This window comes from Zalophus californianus, chromosome 17, assembly GCF_009762305.2.
Source record: "Zalophus californianus isolate mZalCal1 chromosome 17, mZalCal1.pri.v2, whole genome shotgun sequence".
Taxonomy (NCBI): Eukaryota; Metazoa; Chordata; class Mammalia; order Carnivora; family Otariidae; genus Zalophus; species Zalophus californianus.
The window spans coordinates 42863531-42869627 of NC_045611.1; positions in this window are offsets into that span (position 1 = coordinate 42863531).

Sequence of the window (6097 nt, forward strand, 5' to 3'; positions counted from 1 at the left end):
CGATCCCAGGACCCTGGGATCATGACCTGACGTGAAGGCAGACACTTAACAACTGAGCCACCCAGGCGTCCCCACACCATCCATATCTTCTTTATCCATTCGTCTATTGATGGACATTTAAGTTGGTACCGTAACTTGGCTGTTATAAATAATGCTGCAATAAACATAGAGGCACATATGTTTTTTTTGGACTAGTGTTTTTTGTTTTCTTTGGATAAACACCTACAAGAGGAATTGTTAGATTGTATGGTAGTTCTGTTTTTAATTTTTGAGGAACCCATACTGTTTTCCATAGTGGCTGCATCAATTTACATCCCACCAACAGTGCACGAGGGCTCCCTTTTCTCCACATCCTTGCCAACAGTTGCTATTTCTTGTCTTTTTGATACTGGCTGTTCTGATAGGGGTGAGGTGATCTCTCATTGTGGTTTTGATTTGCATTTTCCTGATGCCTAGTGATGTTGAGCATCTCTTCTTGGGCCTATTGGCCATCTTTATGTCTTCTTTGGAAATATGTGTGTTCAGGTCCTCTGACCATTATTAGATATGGACTTTTTGATATTGAGTTGTATGAGTTCCTTTTTTCTTTTCTTTGTCAAGTTTTTATTTAAATTCCAGTTAGTTAACAGACCATGCAATATTAGTTTCAGGTGTAAATTTAATGATTCATCGCTTACAATACTCAGTGCTTATCACAAGTGTCCTCCTTAATACCCATCACCCATTTAGCCCCTCCCCCCACTCCCCTCCCCTCCAGCGACCCTGTTTGTTCTCTATAATTAAGAGTCTGTTTTCTCGTTTGCCTCTCTCTTTTATTTTTTCTCCCTATGGTCATATGTTTTGTTTCTTAAATTCCACATATGAGTGAAGTTATGCTTGGAGCTACAGAGTATTTGTATTTCTCTGATTGACTTATTTTGCTCAGCATAATACTCTCTAGCTCCATCCATGTCATTGCACATCATTGCACATCAGTGCACATCCATGTCATTGCACACTGATCCTCATAAAAAATGATGACTGAGTAATATTCCATTGTATACACCACATCTTCTTTATCCATTCATCAGTTGATGGACATTTGGACTATTGTGGACATTGCTGCTTTAAACATTGGGATGCATGTATCACTTTGAATCAGTATTTCTATATCCTTTGTGTAAATACCTAATAGTACAATTGCTGGAATGTAGGGTATCTCTATTTTTAACTTTTTAAGGAACCTTCATACTGTTTTCCAGAGTGGCTGCACCAGTTTGCATTCCCACCAACAGTGTGAGAGGGCTCCCCTTTCCCTGCATCCTCGCCAACATCTGTTTTTCCTGTGTTGTTAATATTAGCCATTCTGACAGGTGTGACGTGATATCTCATTGTGGTTTTGATTTGTATTTCCCTGATGATCAATGATGTTGAGCATCTTTTCATGTCTGTTAGCCATCTGTACGTCTTCTTTAGAAAGATATCTATTCATATCTTTTGCCCATTTTTCAACTGGATTATTTATTTTTTGGGTGTTGAGTTTTATAAGTTTTTTTTTTTTAAGACTTTATTTATTTGACAGAGAGAGAAACAGTGAGAGAGGGAACACAAGCAGGGGGAGCAGGAAAGGGAGAAGCAGGCTCCTCATTGAGCAGGGATTCCGAAGTGGGGCTCAATCCCAGGAATCTGGGATCATGACCTGAGCCAAAGGCAGATGCTTAACAACTGAGCCACCCAGGCACCCCAAGTTTTAAAAGTTCTTTACAGATTTTGGATACTAAACAGTTATGTCTTTTGTAAATATCTTCTCCCATTCTGTCAGTTGCCTTTTAGTTTTGTTGATTGTTTCCTTTGCTGTGCAGAAGCTTTTTTTTTTTTTTTTTAAGATTTTATTCATTCATTTAAGAGAGAGAGCACAAGCAGGGGGAGAGGCAGAGGGAGAGGGAGAAGCAGACTCCCCGCTGACCCGGGAGCCTGATGTGGGAATCAAGCCCAGGACCCGGAGATCATGACCTGAGCCGAAGGCACACGCTTAACCACCTGAGTCACCCAGGTGCCCCTGTGCAGAAGCTTTTTACCTTGAAGTCCAATAGTATATTTTTGCTTTTGTTTCCCTTGCCTCAGGGGACATATCTAGTAAGAAATTGCTATGGCTGATATCAGAGAGGTTGCTGCCTGCGTTCTCCTCTAAGATTTTGATGGTTTCAAGTCTCACATTTAGGTCTTTAATCCATTTTGAATTTATTTTTGTGTATGGTGTAAGAAAGTGGTCTGGTTTCATTCTTTTGCATGTTGCCATCCAGTTTTCCCAACACCATTTGTTGAAGAGACTCTTTTTCCCATTGGATATTCTTTCCTGCGTTGTCAAAGATTAGTTGACCATATAGTTGTGGGTCCATTTCTGAGTTTTCCGTTCTGTTCCATTGATCTATGTGTCTGTTTTTGTACCAGTACCAGACTTTGTTGAGGGTTTTTACCAAGAATGGATGCTGTACTTTGTCAAATGCTTTTTCTGCATCTATTGAGAGGATCTTGTGGTTCTTATCCTTTCTTTTATTAATGTGGTGTATCATGTTGATTGATTTTGAATATTGAACCACCCTTGTGACCCAGGAATAAATCCCACTTGATCATGGTGAATGATTCTTTTAAGTATTGTTGGATTTGGTTTGCTAGTATTTTGTTGAGAATTTTTGCGTCCATGTTCATCAGGGATTTTGGCCTGTAGTTCTCTTTTTTAGTGGAGCCTTTGTCTGGTTTTGAAATCAGAGTAATGCTGGCCTCATAGAATGAATTTGGAAGTTTTCCTTCCATTTCTATTTTTTGGAATAGTTTGAGAGGAATAGGTATTAACTCTTATTTATTGATTGATTTACTTACTTATTTTTAAGTAGGCTCAATGCGGGACTTGAACTGATGACCTGAGATCAAGTCCTGAGCTGAGACCAAGAATTAGATGCTTAACCAACCGAGCCACTCAGGTGCCACAGGTATTAACTCTTTACATGATTAGTAGAATTCCCCTGCTAAGCCATCTAGCCCTGGACTTTTGTTTGTTGGGAGATTTTTGATTACTGATTCAATTTCTTTGCTAGTTATCAGTCCGCTGAAGTTTTCTATTTCTTCCTGTTTCAGTTTTGGTAGTTCATATGTTTATAGGAATATATCCATTTCTTCTATATTGTCCAACTTGTTGGCATATAATTTTTCATTTTATCCTCTTATAATTGTTTGTATATTTGGGGTATTGGTTGTTATTCTCTCTCATTTGTGATTTTTATCCATGTGGATCCTTTCTCTTTTCCTTTTAGTAAGTCTGGCTAGGGGTTTGTCAATTTTATTATTTTTTTTCATAGAACCAGCTCCTGATTTCATTGTTCTACTGGGTTTTGTTTGTTTGTTTCTATATCACTTATTTCTATTCTAATCTTTCTTATTTCCCTTCTTCTGCCGGCTTTAGGCTTCATTTGTTGTTCTTTTTCTAGCTCCTTTAGATGTAAGGTTAGGTTGTTTATTTGAGATTTTTGTTGCTTCTTGAGGTAGGCCTGTATTGCTGTGTACTTCCCTCTTAGGACTGCTTTTGCTGCATCCCAGAGGTTTTGGACTGGCATGTTTTTATTTTCATTTGTTTCCATGTATTTATTTTTAAACCCAGTCTTTGGTTTAAAACCTAGTTTGTCTGGGGGTGCCTGGGTGGCTCAGTTGTTAAGCGACTGCCTTCGGCTCAGGTCATGATCCCAGGGTCCTGGGATTGAGCCCCACATTGGGCTCCCTGCTTGGGAGGTGGGGAAACCTGCTTCTCCCTCTCCCACTCCCCCTGCTTGTGTTCCCTCTCTCGCTGTGTCTCTCTCTATCAAATAAATAGATAAAATCTTAACAAAAAAAAGTCTAGTTTGTCTAAGTGTGGCTACTCTGGCTTTCTTTTGACATCCATTGACATGGTAAATGGTTCTTCATCCCCTCACTTTCTTTCTTTTTTTTTTTTTTAAGATTTTATTTATTTGAGAGAGCGAGAAAGAGAGAGAGAGAGAGCAAGCACATGAGAGGGGGAAGGGTCAGAGGGAGAAGCAGACTCCCCGCTGAGCAGGGAGCCCAATGCGGGACTCGATCCTGGGACTCCAGGATCATGACTTGAGCTGAAAGCAGTCGCTTAACCGACTGAGCCACCCAGGCGCCCCTCTTTTTTTTTTTAAATTTTATTTATTTATTTGAGAGAGAGAGAGAGAGAGAGAGAGAGAATGAGCAGTGGGAAGGGGCAGAGAGAGGGAGAGAAGCAGACTCCCCACTGAGCAGGGAGCCCGACATGGGGCTCGATCCCAGGACCCAGAGATCATGACCTGAGCTGAAGGCAGATGCTTAACTGACTGAGCCACCCAGATGCCCCATCCCCTCACTTTCAATCTGCAGGTGTCTTTAGGTCTCAAATGAGTCTCTCGAAAGCAGCATATAGAGGGGTCTTGTTTTTTTTTACCTATTCTGACACCCTGTGTCTTTTGATTTGAGCATTTAGTCCATTTACATTTAGAGTGATTATGGAGAGATATGTATTTAGTACCATTTTATTACTTGTTTTGTTGTTCCTGGAGATTTTGTCTGGTCCTTTCTATCCTTGTCACTTTTGGTCTTTCTTTTCCACTCCAAGAGTCCCCTTTAATATTTCTTGCACGGCTGGTTTGGTGCTTATGAACTCCTTTAGTTTTTATTTGTCTGGGAAACTCTTTATCTCTCCTATTTTGAATGACAGTCTTGCTGGATAGAGTATTCTTGGCTGCAGATTTTTCCCTTTCAGCACTTTGAGTATAAGATGCAATTCTCTTCTGGCTTGCCAAGTTTCTGTGGAGAGATGTGCTGTTAACCTTATTGGTCTTCTCTTGTAAGTTAAGGACTTCTTTTGTCTTGCTGCTTTTAGGATTTTTTTCTTTATCTCTTCTTTTTGCAAATTTCACTACAATATGTTTTGGTGTTGGCCAGCTTTTGTTGATTTTGATGGGCGTTCCCTGCGCCTCCTGGATTTGGATGTCTCTTTTCTTCCCCAGATTAGGGAAGTTTTCAGCTATAATTTTATTTTTATATGCAACTATTTTCATGAGTGTATATATATATATATATATATATTTTTTTTTTTTTTTTTAAGATTTTATTTATTTATTTGACAGAGTGAGACACAGCGAGAGAGGGAACACAAGCAGGCTTCCTGCTGAGCAGGGAGCCCGATGCAGGGCTCGATCCCAGGACCCTGGGATCATGACCTGAGCTGAAGGCAGATGCTTAACAACTGAGCCACCCAGGTGCCCCCAGCTATAATTTCCTCAAATAAACCTTCTGCCCCTTTATCTCTCTCTTCTTCTGGGACTCTTATTATACAAATGTTATTACATTTGATGGAGTTACTGAGTTCCCTAAGTCTACTTTTGTGATCCAAGATTTTTCTTTCTATTGTGCAGCTTCATTATTTTCCCTAATTCTATCTTCTATATCACTTATTCATCCCTCTGCTTCTTCCATTCTTGTGGTCATTACATCCAGTCAGTGGGATCTCGGTTATTATATTTTTCATTTCAGCCTGATTGGTTTTCAGCTTTTTTATCTCTGTGGTAAGGATGTCCCTGATGTCTTCTATGCTTTTCTCAAGCCCAGCTAGGATCCTTATGATTGTTGCTTATGATTGGATCAGACATATTACTTATATCTATTTCAATTAGATCCTGGCCGTGACCTTTTCTCGTTCTCTGTTTTGGGATGAATTCCTCCATCTTGGCATTTTGTCTAGGTCTCTGTTTTGTTCTCTGTGTTAGAAACGCCTGTTATGTTTCTGCTCCTGAGAGTAATGGCTTTACAAAGAAGAGGTTGTATACTGTCGAGGGCCTGGCGCTGCAGGAAGGGTCTCTGGTATGTGCTGCAAGCCCCCAGCAGCTGTTACAGCTGCTCTTTCCCTCAGGTCGGTTCCCTACAGAGTTTCTTCTTGCCTCTAGGGGGGAGTGCTTGGACCTTGGCAGCTTGCTAAAAGAGACCTGATGCTATTTCCACCACAACTGAAGCTTTGCAGAACTCTGTGGTCCGTAGACATGGTGCGTGTGGAAGCTTGTGCTTGTCTGCCAGGGGAGGGGCCTAGCGCAGG